This window comes from Equus asinus, chromosome 4, assembly GCF_041296235.1.
Source record: "Equus asinus isolate D_3611 breed Donkey chromosome 4, EquAss-T2T_v2, whole genome shotgun sequence".
Lineage (NCBI taxonomy): Eukaryota > Metazoa > Chordata > Mammalia > Perissodactyla > Equidae > Equus > Equus asinus.
In genome coordinates, this window is record NC_091793.1 from 127905024 (window position 1) to 127929956 (window position 24933).

General features: G+C 40.7%; 1 long non-coding RNA gene across 9 annotated transcripts in view; it reads right to left on the reverse strand.

The window, feature by feature from the left end:
• The window catches only part of LOC139045137 (uncharacterized), an 85511-nt gene that overhangs the window by 11184 nt on the left and 49394 nt on the right, over window positions 1-24933 (reverse strand). The window contains exons 5-6 of one of the 9 annotated variants that reach the window (XR_011502953.1): window positions 19906-19987; window positions 14-9362 (exon numbers count right to left, since the gene is read on the reverse strand). The exons of 3 other annotated variants lie outside the window; for them this stretch is intronic. This is a non-coding gene — a long non-coding RNA (uncharacterized lncRNA). 5 more of the 9 variants (XR_011502947.1, XR_011502955.1, XR_011502950.1 and 2 more) reach the window with 5 other exon arrangements.

Below are 24933 nucleotides of genomic sequence, written 5' to 3' on the forward strand. Positions count from 1 at the left end.
AAACAAAAGAAAATGCAGTAGAAGAAATATTCTGGGACTTCCAAGCTTAGATCACAAGAAGCATTGGGACTTTTGGAAGACTCACTCTTGGGACACGAGCTCTCATGACACTCTATCTCTGAGCATCGTCACATGTGGCCTCTCAGGTTGGCACGTTCAGCTGAGCTCATAGCCAACAACTAGCACCAATTGCCGGCCCTGTGAGGGAGCCATTAGATGATTCACCCCAGCCAAGAGCTGACTGAGGCAAGTGCACACCTGAGCCCAGCTGGCCCACAGAGCCATGAGTGATAACAACAAACTGTGGTTTTCAGCCCCTGAGTTTTGGGGTGATTTGTTACACAGCAGTAGATAACCATAACACCCACTTACCCCTGTTGAGAACCACTGCTCTTAATGATTTATGGAGTAAAGGAAATAAAGTTATTGGATTGCAGTTAAAATTCTTAGCTCCAACAATTTACTAGCTGCATATTTGTATATCTTATAAAAATTACTACCTAAGTTTTTACAACATTTAGATATGTTCTGATTTGAGTATTTTGGCTTTTTATTTCATTTGCGAATCAATGAGTACACCTGGCTATTTAGAAATCAAGACCACCTTGATTTCAATACCAGAAAACAGAAGAAAAACCTTTCGAAAAAAATTGTTTCTTAAGCTTTGACCCAGAACTTCCACTTTTAGATATTTTTCCCTTAAAAATAAATGGTTAATTTAGATAAAGATTTAGTTACAAACACATTTATCACAGCATTACATTTAATAGGGGGAAACTGGAAACAACCTAAATGCAGATCAAAAAGAGATTTAATCAATGATGGTATTCCCATGCTATAGAATACTATGCAACTGTTAAAAAGAGATAAAACTATTCTTATTGGCATGGAAAGATGTTCAAGGTATACAACTAAGTGGAAAAAAAGCAAGCTGCTAAACACTAGGTATAATGAAACACTTTAAGAAACAACAGTAAAACACATAAGTGTATGTATAGAAAAAAACTCTAGACTTAGATACCATGCTGTTAACAGAGGACATCTCTGGGTGGTGGGACCATAGCCTAACTTTCAATTTCTGTTTTTAACATTTTTGTATTATATGAATTACAGAATTTTAAGAATAGTAAGTTTTATTTAAATGTTATATGAAAGGAAAAATTGACAAAATAAAATAGACTGTAGACTGGAAGCCCTTACTAAAAGTTTTCTTTTTCTCTCTGTATGAAGAAAGGATGGACAGTGAATCCATGTTCTCATCTATAAAACTTACCTTTTCAAGGAATTCTGTCCTACTTACTATACCTGAATAACTTCTCCTTGGCACCATGCCTCCTATCATTCGTGGTTTTGGTCTTGTGCTATGTATATATATTACGTATATTATTTTTCAGAGCTTCCTGAATAGTTTTTACATGTATGTGTTCTACATCTTGAGCTATCTTCTGAACTCCCTGGTTACTGCCTCTTCTTTGTGCTGTATAGTCTTCTAAGATCAATGAATGAATAATACAGAGGTCATCAAACTGTAGCCTGGGGGTCAAATTTGACCTACTCCCTGTTTTTGTGCAGCCCTTGAGCTAAGAATAGATACTAAATTTTTAAATGATTGAAAAGAATCAAAAGAAGAGTAAGATTTTGTGACACGTGAAAATTATGTGAAATTAGAATTTCAGTGTCCATAGACAAAGTTTTATTGGAATACAGATACCCTCATTTGTTTACCTACTGTCTGTAGCTGCTTTCATGCGACATCAGAGTTGTCACAAAGACTGTATGGCCCACAAAACCCAAAACATTTACTAGCTTGTTCTTTACAGAAAAAGCTTGCCAGTTTGCCCTGAGTTAATATAATGTGTGTAAGTAGCATCAGAAAGTTTCTTCCAAAACATCTGCTATTGTAGATTGCATTTAGTAGTATGGTAGATTGCATTATTGTTCTCAATTCTTCTCTGCTGCTTGTGTAATATGATTATACACCCAATAAGCTTATAATAATGTGGGTGTGACATTGCAGTGTTTCCCAGGAAAGCAGACACAGTATGCACCCCTGCCCCAGTGTCTTCAGGCTCGGTCATATGTTTTGGCCAATGGAATATTAGCAGGTGTGACATGAGTGAGGCTTTAAATGTTCTTGCAGAGTTTGACCCGGGTTCTTGAGTGTCTGTGATGTGCCATGAGGTAGCAGCCATCTGTCTGAGTAACCACCGGATGCAGAGTGAGAGACATGCAGACCGGACCTGAACTTGAAGCGGAGTCAGCTCAGCCAGGGCACAGATCCATGAGTGAGAAATGAATGTTTGCAGCTGAAAGTCACGGAGGCATGCAAATTACTCGTTACGTGAAAAATCCAACTAACGCCATGGGATTCTTCACTCATTAGTCATGGTCATGTTTGTGTAGCTCTCCTATGCTAAAAATATAGAAACCGGAATTTAGATTTAAGAAGAAGTGCTATGGATGATCCCAGGTAACCAGTAAATGTAATATATTCATACTGCTCTATGAGTATAGTCATAAGTTTGAGAAAGTCTTTTCACCAAGCTGTCCTAATGCCTTGAAATCACATTTTCAGCAGACGTATGGTCCAATATCATGAAAGCCACTTGGCTGATTTAAAATGAATGAGCTGAAGAACTTCCATGCATCTCCATCCCTCCACTATTCCTGTCTGATGTATGGAGTGACGTGATTGTATGCATTTCTGTATGTGATTTCCAAGTCTTTAAATGCAAATATATTTTTACCTGTAAAATGGGAATCTTTGATAATTTTCCTCTAGTGAGTATTCTAAACCTATCCAAATTTGGTGCTATTTCTCATAAGGATTTAGAATCTGGTTATGTTAGTTAAGGTGTATAACTCCCTTAAAGCAAGGTTTTCTTTTTTTTTTTTTTTTGAGGAAGGTCAGCCCTGAGCTCATCTGCCGCCAATCCTCCCCTTTTTGCTGAGGGAGACTGGCCCTGAGCTAACACCCGTGCCCATCTTCCTCTCCTTTATATGTGGGATGCCTACCACAGCATGGCTTGCCAAGTGGTGCCATGTCCGCACCCGGGATCTGAATGGCGAACCCCAGGTCACCAAAGCAGAACGTGTGCACTTAACCGCTGCGCCACCGGATCACCCTCCAAAAAAGCAAGGTTTCCTAACAGTGGCACTATTGACATTTTGGGCTAGAAAATTACCTGTTGTGGGTGGCTTTGCCGTGCATATTACCGTTTTAGCAGCATCCCTGGCCTCTATACACACTAGATGCCAGTAGCACGTCTCCAGACCCCCCATCCCCCGCAGTCATTGACAATCAAAAATGTCTTCAGACATTTCTATATGTTTTCTTGGGGCAAAATCACCCAAGTGAGAATTGCTGCCTTATCAAGTGAGTTTTATTGCAGTGGTTTTCATCCTGGGTTACAAATTATAGTAATCTAGTAAGCTTTTTTTTTTTTAACATCTTACTTTGAAATAATTTCATGTACATTTGATAATACTTGCCAGATGTACTTTTTCCATCTTTTTCTCCATATATGCATAGGTACTTTTTCTGGATCATTTGGGAATATGTTGCAGACAGGATATTCCCTCACCCCCTAATATTCAGTGTGCATTTCCTAGGAACACGGATATTCTCTTACATATTCACAGTATGAGTAACAAAAACAGGGACTTTCAGAGTAATACAATATTACTATTCAATCCAGGGTCCCTATTCAAGTTTTGCCAATTATCCCCAGAAATGACAGTTTTTTCACAGTCCAGGCTCCAGTGAAGGACACACACTGTATTTTGTCCCATATTCCTTTCGTCTATAGAGCAGTTCCTCAGCCTTTCATTGGGTTTTATAACCTCAATATTTTTCAAGAGTACAGCCTCCTTTTTCGGTAGAATGGCTCTCAGTTTGGATGTGTGGATATCTCCTCGTGATTAGATTCAGCGTGTGCAATTTGGGCAGGAACATTGAGTAAAAACGCTGTGAGCTTCTCCTCAGGAACCACAGGACATAATCCCTTTATTGGTGATATCGACACTCATCATTTGGTTAAGGTGGTTATTAGTTGCCTAGGGCTGCCATAACAAATTACCACAAACTGGGCGGCTTGAAACAACAGAAAAGCCTTCTCTCACAATGTGGAGGCCAGAGTCCAAAATCAAGGCGCTGTCAGGGCCGTACACCCTCTGGAGGGTCTGGGGTATGATCCTTCCTTGCATCTTCCTGCTTCTGGGGGCTGTCGGCGTTTCTCGTGGCTGCCTCACACCAGTCTCTGCTTCTATCTTCGCATGCATGGCCTTCTCTTCCTGCTTTTTGTCCATGCCTTCTCCTCTTCTGTCTCTTATAAGGACACTTGTCATTGGATTTAGGGCCTCAGTAATCCAGGATGATTTCATCTTGAGATCTTTAAACTAATTATATCTTCAAAGACTCTTGTTCCAAATAAGGTCACATTCACAGATCCTGGGGTTAGGACGTGGATGTATCTTTTGGGGGCTACCATTCAAACTAGTACAGTGGGGCCTGCCAGCCTTTTTCACTGTAAAGTTACTATTTTCCCTTTGTCATTAAGAAGTAATTTATGGGGAGATACTTGAGACGATGTAAATATTGTATTCCTCACAAACTCTCACCCATTGGTTTTAACATCTATTCATGATTCTTGCTCAACTGGTGATTTTTAAATTCCATTATTCCTTCTACATTTATTAGTTGGCATTCTATTGTAAGAGCTTTTCTCTCCTTCCTTCCTCCCTCTCTCCCTCCCTTCCTTCCTCCTTTCTTTATATCAATATAGACTTATTTTATTCAATGGGTTATAATTTACTATTGTTATTTTATTTTCACATTCAAGTTTTCCCAGATGTGGCCAGCAAGAGCCCCATCAATCAGGCTTCTGTGTTCTTTGACATGATTCAGATCATTCTTTGAGCAATTTTCTACTTTCTGGCACCAGAAAATGTTCTAAGTTCATCTTACAAGTTTTCCCCATCCCAACTCTAGAATGAGCCATTCGGCAAGGATCCTTTCTTTCTTTTAGTGGAGAATGATATTTAGAAACCAAGATCTGGGTGTCTAAGAAGCTTTTTAAATAAAAAATTTTAAGCCTCACTTTCAGAAATTGTAATTCACAAGTCCTGGGGTGGGGGCCCAGAAGTGTGTGTGTGTGTAACATTTCAGGTAGTTCTGTTGCACAGCAGTGTGTGGGAACTATTGCTCCATTGCATTTAAACCAGGATTTAGTTTACATTTTTCAGAGCACATTTTTTATCTAAAGGGACAAATAATTGCCTCATATCTTAATTACTAGATACCAGAAAACTAAGCAAGATAAAACCTACACTATCTGAAAAAACGTACTAGATATCAGATGTCAGTGATGAATATCTAAGGTAGAAAATGTCTTCCAGAATGTAAAATAATTATTGATTACAAAATCAACTTAGATTCAAGTCTAGATACAATTATAATCTCAATCGAAAAAGAAAGTAGAAATTTTACTTCTAAATTGCATTCCTCTGACTATAATCTCTCTCTCTCTCATACGCACACACAAAAGAATACATCACTTTTTAGGAAGGGGTGCAGGGAACACAAGAGTTTTCACAACGGAATAGAAAAGTCATCTATTTCAATATCCGTTGCTTGACTATCTTCAATAATAGATAACTCAGAGGAGGAACAAAATTACTTCAGTGAAGCCAACTGTGCTGTTGAATAGCTATATTACATTTTGGTATTGAATGTGAAAAAGCATTTTTTCCCCATATGAAATTTGGGTTAATCTTTTTTTATTTCTTAAAAAAATAAGAGCATTCCAGGGAACTAACATTTATATCTTGAGGACGAATTTCTCGTTCTGTCTACAGATGATCAGGATGTATACCGAAACTTTGGGTCTGTAACTTCCCCTTAGTAAAAAGGAATACAGTATAGCTCCTCTTTCAGATAGCAGCACTTTTTTCCCCCCTGATAATCACTGAGATAAATTAGAAGAAAATGCCCCATGGGAGTAAGAATTGTAATTCTTATTATTAACAAATAATAGTAGTTGTCATTTTTAAGTACGTACCAGGAATTTTACGTATCATTTCTGTTTTACAAATAAAGAAAATAAGTGCAGAGCAATGAAATAATTTGTCCAAGGTCACATAGCTAGGAAGAGGCCAAGCCAGGACTCAAGCCTAGTCAGGATGGGCGAGCATATGCTCGGTAACAAACAACCGTCAAATCTCAGCAGTTTATAATAACAAAGGCACAGCTCGTGCTAGAGGTGCACGGTTGGTTGGCTGTGGCTCTACTCAGTTTCATCTTCAACCTTGAACCCAGGCTGACAGTGACGCCTGTTTGGAACCTTGCTTGCAGTTGTATGGGAAAAGAGAGCATGGCGAACCACATACTGGCTTTGAACACTTCTACCTGACAGGAGGAACAAAATGGCTTCAGTGCAGCTAACCATAGTGTTAAACAACTATGTCCCATTTTGGTACTGAACATTGTTTGGTATTTTGCATTTCAAAAGCCAAAGCAAGTTATGGCCAAACCTGAAGTCAGTGAGGTGGGGAAGAAAAATCCTCGCCCGAGGAGGGGCAACAAACACTTGTGAACAGTAACCAGCCTACCACAGACTGGTGTTCGCACGGCGTGATTTAACCCTTAGCCAGGGCAGCAATCTGCTGGGCTCAGTGATTGGTCCATGTTGGTCCAATCAGAGTGAAGCAAAGACGGTTGTTTGATGGTTGGGGGAGGAGTTGACCTTGCTCTTTCTCTCCTAGGGAGCTGCTGCAGCCATTTTTCTGCCACAAGGTAAGAAGTGTGACCAGAAGGTTGATACGTGCAGCAAGGCAAAGTCGAGAGAGATGGAGCCCCAGCACTCAGGACCCCATGAATCTCTGGAATAGCTCGCCCTGAAGGTGGTCCAGCCTCTGAACTTTCCAATGATAGATCTCAATCAATTCGCTTAGGTTAAACTAGTTTAAGTAAGAGCTTTTATTACTTCTAATTCGAACTGATAATCTTAAAATTCAAGGCCCAGCAAAGTCCTAAACTGCCTTAGAAGAGGCACGTATGTATGTATGTATAATATGCTTAATTTTCTGTAAAAATAATGTAGCAACATTATGAAAATTTTGAAAAATAAGGAAATGATCCATAATCATACTATCCTGAAATAGCAACTATTAATCAGGTCTGCATATGTCCTTCTAGTCCCCCTGCCGTGTGCATTTATTTTTACATAGGTTGTATCAAAGCACACAAATAATTTTGTGTCCTGACCTTTTCACTTACATGTACATTTGAATTCTTTCCCCACATTGCTACATAATATTCTAAGGATCACTGGCATAGCAGCAAAATATTCTAGCAATCAGCTATAATACAGTGTAGGTGAAAATTTTCCCTAATTTTGGACAATTAGTTTGCTTCCAGTTTTTTACTTTATAGGTAACAGTGCCATCTATGTATAAATAGATGTGCATGGAGAAAACTGGAAGGGCATACACAAAACGTGATACCAGTGGATGCTTTTGTTCAGGCCTCTCTGCCCTGTGGACCATAAGGTGATGAAACTCACAGAATTAGGCAGGGGTTGGGCTCTACCTACTGTAAGTCATTGTTCGAGATACCCATGTATGCAAATCTGGCAGTATTTATTGTGCTAGTTTAAAAAAATGGCACAAACCCCTTGAAATTTTTGTTGGAATAAAGAATTCTGATGTGGAATGATATTTGGAATAATTGGTTAAAATTCCGAAGACAATAACTTCTAGGTGGAAGCTAGTAGGCTAGGGAGACTTGCCAACACATTGGGAATAACAAGTCAGAAGGAAATGCTGCTGAGATGTATCAATAAAGATAATAGGGAAAAATCATCTTTTCGTACTGAGGTCCTCCACTGGCATGAACTGCTCATGCAACTCTGGCCACTGTCCTCTGAGGAGGTTATGCCAAAGGGAGGCAGCTCTTTACTGTCCCCTGAGAGTCTGTTTACTGCCCTGCATGAGTCAGATGGCTCTGCTGGCCTGACCTGCTCACTGGCCTCTGATGGCTGTCTATCGCTGGTCCAGCATCTCCCAGGAGCTCCACAGCTTGAGCACTTTCCAGTGAACTTGAGATAATATTTCCCTTGCTAGCTTGAGATTCATTTAGATTTATATCTTTTTGCTATAAATAATTAAAAGGGCTGCTGTGGTTACTCAAGAGTAGTGTCCAGGCAGTTCTCCAAATCTATTTATCTTTCTCAGACTCATTTAGAACCTGGAAGACCTGCAGACCCTCGACTGGATGTTGAACTTTTTCGCCCTGCTAATCTTGGTCTGGAGGTACAGGGCTACAGCTATAGATCTTGACACCTGTTTCTCAGTCCAGGTCCCCAACACAATTTCTTGACAACTATATTAGCAAAAGCATTTAACCTGTGCCCATAGGAGCACTAAAAGCAGAGCCAGGTAATTTGCTGAGTGGATCTGATTTCCTAAATTAGGAAATCCTTCTTTGGCAGAGTGTGGGCTGGCTTGGGACAAAGCGGTTTTATGTAGTGGAGCCAAAGAAGTGCATATTATAACTTCTGAACAGAGAGCAAAAAATGGGCCTAGATCTTCAAAGGAAACCTAGTAAGAAAGTATCTGCTAATAGCAAAGTTGGTCAAGCAGGGGCTCACACGGAGAGGCTGCGGCATCTTCTCAGAGACGATGTGAATGTGGTTGACCCAGAAGTGAGAGGATCTGTAGCTCCCAGGAACTGGGGGAAAGGATGAGGACTACCAACAACAATCAGGCTGGGAGACTGTCAGACAAATGCCATCCCTACTTGCAACCTGTACATAATCACTGCACAAATGAGCAACTGGTGCAATTTCTTTGACTGAAATGACTAATAACATATATCTTTGGCTAAACTCCATTCAAAGAATACAGAGAAATAGCAACTATCTTTTATTATGAATTTTAAAATGTTTTAATTTTCAACTAGTGGTTTTAGTATTACACAATGCCTTAGAGTCTCCTTTTATAGTACTTTTTCCGCCCAAAAACTCCAGTATAATGCCAAGATCATTTATCTCCCATAATTCAAATTCGGGTTATGCCAAAGCCTAATATGGGATTTTGTTTTGATACTTGATCCTAAATAACGAATGTAGACCCACATATCCTTATTCTTTTCCAGCAAATGCTAAACCTTCGAAGCAGCACCACACAGTTCCTGGGTTATAAAGGCTTTGTTCCTCAGATGCTCAGGTCCCCAGAAGGTCAGCTCTCTGGGGCAGGCCAAGCCTGTAGTGTTCACTGGCTTCTCCACAAGCTTAGTAAGTATCCTGCTGGCTCAATGGATAATAAGGGCTAATGGATTTCCTGTATCCTTAGAGCAATATTTACTGAAAAAAAAGAGAGAAAAAGGTTAAGTGGAAGCAGAATAATAAATAAACATTATAGGATGAAAGACCTCGAATGAAGTTCCCATTTAGTGAAATAGGTGCTTAGCACAGAAACAAGGTGTGTAGCTGTTTAAAAAGAGAGAGAAGAAGTAGAAAAGTCTGCAGCAAGTTTTCTCTTTTCAGAATTCCCCAACTACAGTATAATTATTTCAGATTTTCTTAAGGGTTTTTCTCTGGACTCTCCAATTCCCCTTTGAGGACCATCACTAAAGGGTGGATCTGGCACTTCTGCTTTCTGAAGTAGCCCTGGTACCTCACCTCATGGAGATGAAATTCTCTGGCTTTAAGTTCCCATTTGGTCATAGCCCCACGCACATCAAGTCTGACAGGCCATTTATTGCTTTTGGCAGCAGAGTGAGGTCTGTGCACAAGAATGGCTGATGAGGGAAGCTCTGCAGAAGGATTCAGGAGTGAGAGCAGCCTGGACTGGTTGGGAAAGGGCAGCTCAGGGAGCTGGTGCCCTGGATGCCTGCTAACAGGGATAGCAACTCAGAGAGCTACTGCTAACCCACGAGGGGCCCCAATGGCACGTCCTCCTCCCCCACTTTCTGAGGGAGCCATTACTCTCCTCATGCATTCTTTAGGTCCTCAACCCCACCCATTGCTTACCCAAGAAATACTCTGTAAAGACGAAGGGCAGACCTTGAGAATCATCAAGAATAACTTGGTACACAGAGAAAAGCAGTCACATTACACTGCAATTACTCAGGGAGCACAGAGTCTGAGGTCTTTGGTTTCATTTCTGGATGAAAAATTTACTTTAAGGTAGAAATATACTTGACATCTTTAATCGATCCCGTGTAAAATGGGCATACTTGCATTCATTTATGCCACACAGATGTTATAAGGATTAGTTAATGCTTTTAAAGTGTGGCCTTCAAATCAAAATTATTCCAACTTGAACCGAATGGAGGCTTTTTAAAATAACAGGCACATATTCCTGTATATGTTAAATACTAAGGAATTTCCTGTTTTTCTCTGCTAAAAGTTAAAAACACTAAGCAGTAGGTTTTCAACCCTACTGTGTAACTGTAGTTATTTATTGCTGAAACAGCATATCATGTAAATACTGTAAGACTTAGTAATTCCTTGCAGAATCTGATTCATTAGGGAAAAGTACTCTTGGGCTATTTTAAGCACCTAGGTACATGTTCTCTGCGCCAGTCGACTGTCATAGCAACTGATCTACCACAGAGAAGCAGGAAGTGCCTTAAGTCAGAAGTGCTTTTCCTTCCCTTTCGTTTGGGAATCTTTCCTCGGCTCTTAGAATGGAATTTCATGACTCAGAGACCGATCATGGAAAATTTCACTTAATGAACGATAATTCTGTGGCAGCTTTAAATTTCTGAAGTGCTAGATTTAATGGATGCTCACATGCTACGGTTTAGCTCCTTAGTTTGGGAGAACGTGCAGAACACTAGAAAACCATGACAGATGAATGGGAACAATGAACCCTGTGAGTTTGTGTAAATGTACCCAGAAAATTCAGATTGAAAGAACCCAGTTCAATCAGAAATTTAAGGCTCATCTAGATCACCTTAATTTTCATCATTATAGTTAATCTGTTCCACATGGGATTATAACAGCTTTACATATTCCAAAACAGTCCAGCAGACAACCAACCAGTGGCCTGAGAGAGCAGTGTCCCACATTTAGACACCGTCGGAGGGGGAAACAAAAGTTAATTCTTTGGGGGAAAGTTAATTCTTTCAGTGGCTTACCATCAATGAACAATGAAATAATCTGCCAGGTGGAGACTGTGTAATGACTTTTGATTAAGAAAAGTTTAAAAAGGGCTCCACTTCAACACTTGAATTTTCTAAAGTCACAAAGTATTTGTATAACTTGGCCGTAGATGTTCACCAAATCAAAGCACTAGACTTGGGAAAATATTCAACACTTCACTTTAACTCCTTAAAAAAACGTGGGGAGGGGGTAAAAGAAAGAAAATAACACATCTGATATCACTTATCTGAAACCCTTGAGGTCCAGATGTGATCTGTAAGTTGGGACTTTTTCCATCTTGGATGGATAACAAGGTAAATACACCATATCATACACAAAACTCTGAGTGAGGTCTGGGCAGCACCCCGTAATCAAACAAACTGATTTTTCAGCAGTGCAATGTGTGAACGTTCACACTGATTCTGACCAATGAAGATTAAAAATAGCCTCAAGTCAGTTCAGGGCAGGTGTTGTTGCCAGATGACTTCAGGTCTGGTCAGGCTTTGATGCCAAATGAGTTATGAAAAGTCTTTCATTTATCAGACCTCTTTGGATTTCAAAATTAGTGGATAAGGGATTGTGAGCCTATACTGCTTGATGCAACGACTAACATACTTCTCTCCCTCTATAGTGAATAAAGCGGAAACTGTGAACTGTTCAAAAAAGAAAATAGGTGATTTGAGAAGTAGGGGAGCTACAACAAGTTAGTAAAGGAAAACAGTAATATTCGGGAACATCTGCCTTCCAGCAGAATATTCTTTGTGTTTCTAATAAAACCAGGAAGCCAAGTGGATGGAAGAATTGATTTGAGATGTGTGATGCCGATCCTTGTGTTATGTTGGCACAAATATGGGCAATTAGGACACACCTTCACACAACAGTGGGGCAAGAAAGTGAAATAAGGAATAGAGGGATATCTAGCGATAATAGGGTTGATTATGTGACAGCCACATTTATGGAGAAGCAAAGAGGAAGGAATTTGGCATCAATTAACAGACTTCCTGAGTTCAAACCTGACTCCCTTACTTGCTTAACTTATCTAAGCGTCAGTTTCCCCATCTGTGAAATGAAGAGAGTAATATCATAGGGTCTTTTTGGAGGCACCAATAAAATAAAACCTGTAAGACAGCACAGTCCTTGGTGCATGGTTAGGAGTTAAAGTAAAATTAAAAATAAAAAAGTTAACAGTTGTAACTGATGGCAGAGATACAAATATCCCATTCATCTAGCGTGTTTAGTTTGCGTCAGTGGTGTCATGGGATTGTGTATAAATGCCCAATTTCCTCTACCTGCCATACATCTCTGACAGGGCTACTCTTATGAGGAAAAACACCTTTGAGAGATGTCTCTTGAATAGGAATTTGCTTTAGTTATATCTTAACATAAGCAAGAGGCTTTTTTGTTAAAATAACTTACTTCGCTGCTCTGGCCCACTGCCCCGAACCTTCCACTTTGTTTTGTGTGACAGTGGGTTTTAAATCAGCCAGTGTACAAGGCCCCAGAATTCTGTTACATCTGGGTTCAGAAAACTATTTACTTTCTTCTATAGTTTTCTGAACTAATCTTATTTCTTGGTTGTCATATCTCATAACTCACAACTGCTATGTATTGAATTTTGGCCTTTCTCTTTCCCCTTCACCATAAAGCTACATCCTTGAAAGACAGGCAGCCCTTTCTTTCTTTTTTTTTTCCCCTTAATTTTTCACTGCAAAACTAATTCGCATACTTTGTTGATTTTTTTTTCATCCAAAGGCAAATAACACAGGTGTGTGTGTGTGTATATGTGTGTGTATATAGTTCCCCAACTAAAAAGGGGAAATCCGCCATTAACTTCCATAATTTCCTCACCTCCATGCCACTTTACAGAGATAATTGATGTTAACCATAGGCCTGTGTTCTTCCAAACAGCTTTCCATGTATCTACAAGCATTCCTATCCTATATGTTAGGGAGAAATTTGTTGTTGATTTGACAAAAATAAAATCATTGTATACACACTGTTCTGCAGCTTGCTTTTTTTCCTGTTTAACCACGTACCATGGACATCTTCTCATAGTGTTATTGTTCCCATTCTTTTGTAATGAGTTGTGTTCTGTAAGCATAACTGTGTATAGTTATTAACTTATCCCTTCATTCACTGAGTTAATATTTATTGATCATCAAAATGAGGAAAATATGCTAGTTGCTGTGGAAAATGCAAGGATGTAAGAGAGAGAGTTTTGCCCTCTGGATTCTTATTATAATCTGGAAAGAGAAATAATACAGGGACGCATATAAGTCCCATATTAAGTAGTACAGAATATGTCAACTTAGATTTTAGTACCACTGTAGGTCAGAGAAAAGTAAACTGACTTTTGGAAGGGCTGACCAGGAAGGTTTTTTTTAGGGGATTTTGGATATAAATTGGGTCTGGAAAGATTGGCTGTATTTCAACTGATGTAAAAAAGGAAGAAAAAATACTTTTAGCCAAATCTCTGAAAGAAGAAATAATGAGGCATGTTTAAAGGAGCGCCGCAATCCAAATGCTTTGGTGGTAAAACACTTCTTGATTTCAGAAATATTAAAAGCTGGGGGGAAATGTACAAATTAAATCAAGAAAATACAGTATTTGGTCAATTTGACTGGAATGGCAGATTTCCAGAACGTAGAACTGATAGAGAAATCTGGAGAAGTAAGTAGAAACCAAATCATGGAGAATCTCGAATGGCAGGGGAAATCTGAAATTTGTCTGTTTTGATTCTTGCATATAATTCTCTTCCAGATCTTTCTTTTCTTCTTATCACAAGCTGTTAGAATTTAGGAAGAGACCTGATAAGCTAGTCTTGAAATATAAAAGTTTATATTCTGGAGTCCTTATTAAAGTGATGTCTTTAAAGCTATTGGTCCATTTTGTCAGGCCCTCCCATTACAGACTGTTTTTTTCCATAAAGAGATAAACATTTCATATTAATTTACTCAGGTGCCCAGCACTGTGCCAGACACCAAGATGTCAGTGGTGAACAAGACAGTCTCAGCCTCCCATGCTCATGGCCTGATTGATAGAATTTCTAGTGCCTTCGCCCCACTTCCCAGACACCATCAGTGTCAAATTCTGCTGGCCTGTCACCCATTAAAAATACACATCACCTTGACGTCACCTTCTGCTGCTTTGCCCTTGTTTTTCGTCTGTGGTTATGATTTCCTGCTTGCCCTGCTGAATTCTGATTTCTTGAAAACCCCGTGCCCTTTCTTAACACCTAGGTGACTTTTCCCCACTGTGCTTTTATGTAAAGCAGAACTATTTACAAGGGAAATTTTAGTTGTTACAGCATCTCCGTAATTATTTGCTAAAATAAAAAAAAATTGGTTTTTGGATTTCCTTTATGTTGATGAGGACAACTACAATGAAGATGATGATGAAGCATGGGTGGACTTAGAAATATGCTAAATATCTCCTACAGAAAAGGTCCTATTATAAACACAAATGGAGAAAACTTCTATTTGGGTCTTAGCCTTAGGCATGAAGCTCAGTATACACATTTAGGATTTTTCGTTTTCTTGAGGAGTTAACCCCTTTACTGTTATGAAATGTCCTTCTTCATCCCTGATAATATTCCTTCTGGAAGCTACCTTGTCTGACATTAATATAGCTATTCTAGTAGCCTCCAAGATGGTCCCCAATGATCCCCATCTGGTGTACACTCTTGTGTAGTCCTCTCTCACATTGTACCAAAATTGGTCTGTGTAACCAATGAAATACGGCAAAAGTGAAGTTATTTCACATCTCAGATTAGGTTATAAAAGACTGTGGCTTCTGTCATAGGCCTTCTTTCTCTTTCTCTCTTTCTCCGATCACTTCCTCTGCGGGAAACCATGTCATGAGCAGCCTATAAAGAATTCATATGGTGAGCCATCCCTGATGGCCTAGTAGTTAAGTTTGGTGTACTCACTTCGGCAGCCCAGGTTCAGGTCCTGGGTGCAGAACCACACCACTCGTCTGTCAGTAGCCATGCTGTGGCGGTGGCTCACAGAGAAGAACAAGAAGAATTTACAACTAGAATATACAACTACGTACTGGGGCTTTGGGGAGGGGAAAAACAAAGAGGAAGATTGGCAGCACATATTAGCTCAGGGCAAATCCTAAAAACAAAATCCACATGTTGAGGATCTTCTGAAGCCCCTTGCCACCCACCACATAAGTGGGCCTGGATGCAGACCCTTCAGACCTATCCAAGCCGCTTACTTAGACTGTGAGAGACTCTGAACAAGAACTCCCAGCTAAGCCACCCCAGATTCCTGGCTCACAGAAACTATGAACGATAAATGTTTGCTGTTTTTAACTGCTAAATTCAGAGTAATTTGTTATACAACAGTGAATAATTTATACATCTAGCTCTCTTTTGATTAGTATTTTCATGGTGTTTTGAGGGTCCCAAAACCACTCCAAGCTCAGTGATTGGCCAGAAGGACTCACAAGAGTCAAGAGAAGATTATATTCACAGCTAAAGTTTATTATCATGAAAGATACAGAGTAAAGCAACAGGAAAGATATTTTCATTGGGCAGAGTCCAGAGAGGTCCAGTACAGGCTTCAGAGTCCTCCTTCATCAGAGGCCACACGGGATGTGCTTTTTCTCTGATAGCAAACTACAGGAACGTGTCTGAAATGTCTCTACCCAGGGAAACCTGTTGGAGTCTCATGTTCAAGGCTTTTTTGGTGTGCTGGTCACATAAGCATATCTTGCTATGCAACCAGCCATGGCAATTAAAACTCAGGACTCCAACAATGGAACCAGGTGCACATCATTAATCTTGATTTTTGTGCAAATCAACCTGATAAGCTGGTATAGCACAGCCCACTGCTCCACATCTCCACGTCAAAATCATCAGTCCCTGACATCGGAGGGCATATTCTCAGTGGTTAGCCAAAGGCCAGTCACGGTTCCAGGTTCTCTTAGAGATATTCAAGGAATAAGCAACCAGACCTGCTCTGTTAACTCTTTCCTCATAAAAGGTGGCCAACAGTTAGCATCAGTTGCCAAATATGTGGACAAGCCGTCAGAAAATTCCAGCCTCCAAACTTCAAGTCTTCCAGCTTGGGCCCCAAACATTATGAGGCAGAAATAAGCATTTCCCTGTCATTACTCTGCAAATAAGCATTACTCTGTCAGAACTCCTGACTCACAGAAACCATAAGAAATAAGAAATGATTATTTTTTTAAGTCACCAAGTTTTTGGCGTAGTTTGTTATACAGCAATAGAAGAATAATATAGGGTAATATTTCCTTGTTTCTTTGCAAGTCTGGCAGTTTTTTATTGGATGCCTGACACGAGTTTTATGTTTAGGGGCACTAGATTTTGTTGTATTTCATTAAATAGTGTTAGATTTTGTTCACTGCGAGCTAAATCACCAGGAATTAGGATCCTTTGTAGGATTCTTTTCAGGATTGCTTTTAAGTTTGTTAGGGTAAGTCCAGAGCAACCTTTAGCTTAGGGCTAATTTATCTCCACTATTAAGCTGATAACTATCTCAACGCTATTTCAGGGATTGGCAAACATTTTTGGTAAGAGTCCGTATAGTAAATAGTTTAGGCTTTGCAGGCCACATATAGTCTCTGTTGCATATTTTTCTTTATTTTTACAATTCTTTAAAAATATAAAAATCATTCTCAGTTTGCAAACCCAAATTCAAACCCAAATCTGTGGGCTGAATTTGGCCTGTGGGCTGTAGTTGGCCAACCCCTGCCCTATCCGGTATCTTTTGCATGAAGAGGTGTTTCCACTCTGGCTGACATGAACATGAACTATTCCCACCCCTGCATGAATTCCAAACACTTTTCTGCCTATTCATTCTCATGCTTCTGTCCCAGCCCTGGCTGGTTTCCTCTTAGGCGTGTCATATTAGCACTCAATCAAAGACGTGAAATTCTCTTTAAATTTCCAGGACCCCATCTCTCTCTGTGCAGCTCCCTCCTCTCTGGCACTCGGTTCTACAAATCCTGGCCACTGTACCCTCTCTGAACTCTGATCTCTCTCTTTTCCACTCAGCAAGACTGTAGGTTCTGTGTGGTTTCCCCATTCCTGTGTTGCAGCCTGGAAATGGCCTCTAGGAAATAAACTGGTTCAAGCCCATGAGTCATCTCCTCTCAGGGGTCACAGTCCTATGCTGCTTGTTTTTCAATTTTTGGAAAACCATTGTTTCATACGCTTTGTTTTGTTTTCTACTTGTTTCAGGCAGGAGGTTAAATTCAGTCCCTTTTACTCCATCTTGGAAAGAATCTCTGTTCATTCTTTTCTTTTTTTTTCCCCTGCTTTATCTTCCCAAATCCCCCCCAGTACATAGTTGTATATCTTAGTTGCAGGTCCTTCTAGTTGTGGCATGTGGGACGCCACCTCAATGTGGCCTGACGAGCGGCGCCATGTCCGTGCCCAGGGTCCGAACCCAGTGAAACCCTGGGCCGCCAGAGCGGAGCACGTGATCTTAACCACTCGCCCACGGGGCCGGCCCCTCTATTCATTCCTGAATTTAGTTATTATCAGTGGTCATGCTTTTATTTGCTTATATATACTTACTCCTATGTGTTGGTTTCTATTTATATTGAACATACATTTCTAATAGAAACTATTTAGTTCTATTTAATGTTTTCCTTGTGAAACATCGCACCATTTCCACACTCATGCAGATCATCATAAATACCACTAATAAAAGCTGTATGTCAGTGACCATAGACTTATAAGATTTCTAGTTGAGATAAACCTTACATGATCTAGTTGATCTCAGTCCAACTCTACCTTTACAGAATTCCCTTTATGGAATTTTCCTCTTCAACGTCTTTAGTAGTAAACATGTAATTTTGAGGAACATACTCTACTTTTTAAGATAGCTTGTTTCATTGTTGGACAGCAAATAATTGTCAGAAAATATACATTATAATGAGCTAAAATGTAATGCCTTATAACGTTGACTTTTTAGTTCTTATTGAATTTATGTTTAACCTAAATCCAGAGAACCTTTCTTACCCAAACCTTTTAACCTGGTCGTGCATTATTGATTCAGTCTACAAATACATATCGTGCTAGGCTCTGTGCTGAGCTTGGGGTTTTGGACATGATAAAAAGAAGGCAGTGTCCAGGCCTCATGAGTCTTCCAGTTGGGTGGGGGAGTTAGAGAGTAATCAAAGAAATTAACATGCAAATGTGAGTAAAATTATGTGTGACATGTGCCATGAAGAAGCATGGTATGATGCCACTATATAAGGCAGGATTTGACCTGATCAAGGAAATTAGGGAGGACATTCTTGGGGACGTATGAGTTGAGATCCGCAAAGCAGGAGATAATCAGACAAGAAAGACAAGAGCTTCCAGAAAGAGGGAACAGCCCAGGTAAAGTTACTGGGGCAAGAAAAGAGCAATTGATTTTAAATTGAAATGTAGGACTTTCAGAAAACCCTCTCTCTCTCTCTCTTTTTTTTTTGGTGAGGAAGATTGGCCCTGAGCTAACATCTGTTGCCAGTCTGCCTCTTTTTTTTTTTTGCTCTCCAAAGCCCCAGTACATAGTTGTATATCCTAGTTGTAGGTCATTCTAAGAGTCTTCTATGTGGGATGCTGCCACAGCATGGCTTGATGAGCAGTGTGTAGGTCTGTGCCCAGAATCTGAACAGGCAAACCCTGGGCTGTTAAAGCAGAACGCATGAACTTAACCACTCAGCCATGGGACCAACCCCTAGAAAATCCTCTCGTATACTCTACTCACTCATTAAATACACCCAATCTCAGAAATATCACTATATTACCAAAAATACATTTCTGACATTTTGGGCATACTTGTAGGGAGGCAGATTTTATTTCAGTGTAGGGTAGTACTGTGGATGGCCCTTGGAGTATTATTGTCCCCATGTGTGGCTTTTTGGGGCCTGAAGCTTATATATTTTGGAGGCCCTCTTTAAGACAAGAAATACAAATGATGGATACAAAGTTAAGCAGAGGGCTTGGGAGAGGCCCTTGCAAGTGAGAGGCCCTCACTCTGATGCTTTGTTAGTTTCAGGGTCAATCTCAGTCCTCCTTTGGGGTATTCAGACAAAGAGTGCATGACCATTTATTGGTAATGTTATCACAGGAGTTCAGATGTGGTGTAGAAATCTGGACTTGATAGACATCGAAGTTTCCTCCAAATGCAAAGATGTTCTGTTTACCAGGCTTAAGTTTGAGAATTGAATAGGTCAAAGTTTGACTCTTTAATCTTCACTCCCAAGCTGGTATATAGAATGAGTTGTCTGATGGTTTAACAATGGTGTGGTGTTTGGGACTCAGTGGGTGGGGGTGGGTGTGGGTGTGTATCTTTTTCTTTTTTTTTTGAGGAAGATTAGCCCTGAGCTAACATCTGTGCACATCTTCCTCCACTTTATATGTGGGACGCCTGCCACAGTATGGCTTGACAAGCAGTGAGTAGGTCTGTACCTGGGATCTGAACTGAGAGACCCTAGGCTGCCAAAGCGGAACGTGTGAACCCAACCTGCTGCATGTGCCACCAGGCCAGCTCTGGGTGTGTATCTTTCAGGTTCTGAATTAAATGATTCTGAAAGTTAAATGTCTAGCTTCAACCCCTAGCCAGTTGTTTTGTTCTAGCCCTCCAATCTCAAGCCATAGAATCTGAACTAAAAAGTCTTCTGAATCAAAGCCTGGGTTTGATTCATGTGCTAACCAATGCTTGTCCATGGACAATATGTCAGGAACGGCTCCGAGCCAGATCTCCACCCTCCACCCCCACTGTTCACCTCATACCCGATTCTGCCGGCCAGAGGAGTCTTGAGGAGAGGGGAGGGATGCTTCGGTGCATGTCCGTCATCCCTGCTGCACGCACTTCCTGCACCATTGTCAGAAGGGAAGGAGGGCACATTACAAACAAAGACTGCCACCCACTCTCCTACAAACAGAGGCAAGAACAGAACCCTCAGAGTCAATTATGCTCTGAATCATTATTGTAGAACAGGAATAAAACTAACAACAACAAAATAATAACAGCAGCGCTGTGACTGAGTGCTTTTGCATCCCCAGGTAGTTGTCTGGGCAGATCATAAAGCTCCTAGCAAACTTTAATTAGAGCTCAGAGGCGGGTGAGTTACATGGCTAAAGTTCCTGCCATTCTGGTCGCCAGAGAAATAAAATCATGTGGGGTTAAGTGGTCAATTTATGGACACCTGGTCATGCTCATCTACAATTGCTCATCCAGTCTGTCAGGTTTTCTGGAATCTGACTTGCTAGCAGCTCTGCCAGGCCCTGTGTCCTTGCTTGCACGTGCTCAGGTTTGGAGCTAATATGTTAATAATGTCAGCTTGTTGCCCCAGGGCTTGGCCAGCAAAGTCTGGACCTGTTGCTTTTTTTGGAGTAAGTCTGCAAAGGACATCTCTGAGCCCAGGAATAAGAGTCCTGGAGCCAGGTAGAATCTGTCTGAGCACCTGCCAGGCATGAAGTGGAAACAAGGACAGTGTTTTTCAATAGAAGATAATTGACTGGGAATGGATATATGTTGGTTTAAGTTTTTCTACTTTAATGACTAGGAACAGTTATAAAACATATTTTTGTTGTTTATGTATTCTTAGAAACTGCCACCGCTTCTAAGAAGACAGGAACATTTTAGGGTTAGTAGGGAAATAAAAAATACAGTCCCCTTGAAGATATTCCAAGACTTGGAAGTTTCTGTTCTGTATGTCCGATACCCCACAAGACTTCTGGGGTGTCTTTGTTTTGTGCCCTATGAGGATAGAGCAGTTCTATCTCAGCAGGGGCTCTGGGACCAATGGTGGGGGAGTGGGTTTGCTCACCCTGGATTCAGTCTCGGCTGATAAGGAATTTCTCAAACATCCACAGTTTCCATTAATATTATCCAATCACCCCACGTTGATACAAATCTGCTTCAAATCTGTGTCCTTTTTCCTTGTGTATGTACCAACAACTGGGAGAAGGGAGAATATCGTCTTTTATTTATTAGGCTAAGAGTGATTGCCTTTTATTTATCCTAAAACCATACTTTTCAAACTTTAGCACCTTTCATTAGGTCTGGCTCTCTGGGGTTTGAAGAGGCAGCCCTTGTGCACCCAGACTTCATGGTCATAATTTCAAAATCCCGGATTCTATTCCTTCTTGCTCCCTTTTTCCTGGTCCCATCTGTCCTTATTTTTAAGACCCTGCTTTCCCTTTGAATTGTCAATGTCTTTCTCTGGGCCTTTTCTGTTTCTTTGATGTCTTCCTTAAGTCACTGAAATCAGAATTTCACACACTCATCATCTTTCACTGTGGTTTTTGTCCAAGGATACCCTAATGATTTGCTTTTATGTTTTTTTCTTAATGTTTTGTGTATAAAAATTGCCAGCTTATGACTTTTTTTGGTCTCAGTACTAATTGGACTAATGTATTTATTTAGGAAAGAGTTGACAATGACTCCTGGCAATTTTCTTAGATTTTAACTGACAGCTCAGAATCCATCTTCCTGCAGGTGAAACATTTTTCTCCCTTAAATTCTTCATCATTCTTGCACACATGGAAGGTCATTTCTCTTTCTGCCTGCAGGGTCCCGTCATCTCTTCCGTTCTCCTCAATGAGTTGACACTGCACTACCTGGAAAATCTTAATACTAGCAATAATTTACCAACAGCTTAAATAAAAGAGTCAGCCTGAGACGTGGGCTGTGTGAGGGAAGCCTTCAGGAGAGCGTGTGCTGTTCTCTGTTGCAGGTGTCATATTAGGACATGGCACCACAGGGGCAAAAGCTGCTGGGTTAGTGTCTTAGTCTGCTAAGGCTGCCAAACAAAGGACCACTGACTGGGTGGCTTACACAACAGAAATTTGTTTTCCAACAATTCTGGAGGCTAGAAGTCTGAGATCAAGGTGTCAGCAGGGCTGGTTTCCTTTGAGGCCTCTTTCCTTAGCTTGTAGATGGCCCATCTCTCCCTGTCTCTTCACAGTCTCCTCTCTGTGTGTCTGTGTCCTAATTTCTTTTTGTAAAGACATCAGTCACTGCATTAGGGCCCCCTCTAATGACTCATTTTAAATTAACTATCTCTTTAACGACCCTATCTCCAAATACAATCACGTTCTGAGGTACTTGGGATTAGGATTTCAATATGTAAATTGGGGAGAGGGGAACACAATTCGGCCCATAATAGTAAATCAACAACTCCTCATAGGATGCCAGATTGCCAGCAACCACAGTTAGCTTCAGGACACAGCCCAAACCCTGGAAGTCTGTGCAAAAGCCGGATGACGGAGCCCCATTAGGGTCAGATGTCGCAGACCCCCTCTCACTGTACAACAAATGTAAACAAGCTGCTTATCCTATTGCCCAACTGCAGCAGCCCACGTGTGGAGTAAGTGCCAACCAGAAAACAGCCACACTGCCAGGACAGCTGTGCAGACCACAGCAGGAAGGGAGTCCAGCGCCGAGACGGCAGCAGCAGAACCTTAAAAGGGCAAAGCCGTATTGTCACTTGCCATGTGGTGTCACCAGAGCAGACGATAACAATACTCCTGACTCAAGAGTAGGGGATGTTACTTTCAACAACCCATAGTAGAAGGCTGTGGACATTTTCCCATTAAATATAGTGAAAGTTGCTTGGGCATTTGAAGGAGATAAACTTCAGTTATTAGAGTAATTCACCTCTGCAAAATTAAAATTTCCCAGTTCTGCTGGATAAATGCTTCATTCTGTAGATGACAGACAAGGTCCTGCTTGGAATTCATGAAGATTTGCCATAATCTTGAACATGAGCATATGAAAAAGGGCTCTGGGAGCCAGGCTTTTCTGTCCCCACAGTCCTCAGGTTTAGACTTAACGTCCCAGTGAGGCTTACCAAGCAGTCACTGAGATTTGACAACAGTTCGCAAAGATGTTTATCAGACAACTTTTAATTTAAGCCATACCCCCTGTAGTGCGCAGTGAATTACTATTTTAATAACTTCTATAATGCTTTTGTTAATAGTGCACTTGTATGGCCTTGTATTTTGTGTGTTCATGTGTTAAGCATAGTAATATGTTTAGTGGAAACATTTAAAATAGACCATAATTTTTATAACCTTGTTCTGGCGTTTCTTCATGTTTTAGTACACCAGGAACTTCAAAAAGGGAGCGACCCAGGCATTTCTCACTCGGAGATGCCCTGCACTGGAATGTGCTGTGTGCTCAGCCTCACCCTCCTCTGAATCATCGCCTCCAGTTGGCACTTTACGCCTCTGGCCACCTTCTGTCTCCTAGCATCGTTCTTTATGCAGCTGTCTTATCTGTCTCACAGGACTGTGAGCTTAATTCCCAATGGTCATCCCCGCCATCGCCATCGTAAAGTACCTAGTCTGTTTTCTACGTGTGAAACCATTTGAGTCTTTCGTACTATTTGTTGCAGATGCCTTCCAAGGTAACCCTCAGAACCCTTCCTTATGCTCAAAGGAAGATCACCCTGAATGCTTTGCTACAGAGTTTGTATAGCTCGCTGCAGTAGGGTGCTGGTAAATGTTTAACGACCAGTCCTGGGGTGGGTGGTGAGAGGCAAGGCCTGATTCATCATGTTTGCTGGTTCTAGAGCTCACTGAATGTGGAGCTGGGATATACACAATGGCTCTTGCTGGCCAATCAGACTTAAGAAGTTTCCGGTAGATCTTGGCTCAGGGCTCCAGGAAGATCAGAAGTGCTATTCTGTAAGGAATGGGGAAGCCCATTGAATCCCTTCTCCACCTGCGCAGGCAAGACTGTAGGACATATTCATAGGACTGTCTCACTTTCCTGGTGTGCTCCTCTCAGCCCTCCCCAACTAACTGCACAAGATCTTGACAAACCCTGAAATAGCTTTAAAGTCATGAGCAATGAGTCATAAGATGGATCAGAAGTTTCTTACGGGTCACTAATATGAAGGCAATTCGAAACTCTCAGAATTAGTAATGTATACATACAGGCTGACTTTGGGGCTATAGTTCTTAACACTCCAAATTATTTTTTTTCAAGCATTTGCTCAACTCCCTACCCCTATGCATACACACATACTCACTTTCTTAGACACATGCTAAGGTGTCTGTGACTGCAATTTTTATCAGTGAGGGGCAATGGGACCACCCCCTCCCCACCCTACCTCCTCTCCCCCACCTCCATATATCAGAGTGAGCAGATTTTAAAATTCTTTCATCAGGGACTTTGGTTTACTCTTCTGTCTCCCAATGTGATGTGTTTTTCTCCACAGATAGCCAAAAATATTTAAGTTAAATTAACTCTCATTTCATGTAACATATGAGAATTACTTTTTTTTCTCTCACTACAGGTGCTCGTAAATGTTCACTAATTCTTGCATGAATAAGTTGAGATCATTTTCAATCTAAAGGAAACTTTTTGTCCTTAGAAGAACTAGTTTTCCTGCTTTAGACAATAAAGGTTGGACAACGGAGGTGTCTGGCTTGCTCTCCTCCTTCTTTGTTATAATAACAAGCATGTAGTTGTCTGTCTCCCATAAAAAAACTCTCCCCTGAATTGCCACAGTCTCAAAAGTCTTAGCGAGTTATGACCCAGCTTATGCTTACCCCATGCTGGTTTCTGGGACTTGAGGGGTGAGAAAAATCTGAGTCTTAAAAACAAATAAACCCACTAAGAAGACTATAGTCAAAAAGACAGTAACAATTGTTACTGAGGAAGCTGGATGCCTGATAAATTGCTGCTGGGGATGTGAAATGGTACAGCCATTTTGGAAAATAGTTTGGCAGTTTCTAAAAAGTTAAACATACACATGCTATGTGACTCAGCAATCCTACTCCTAGATATCTACCCAAGAGAAATGG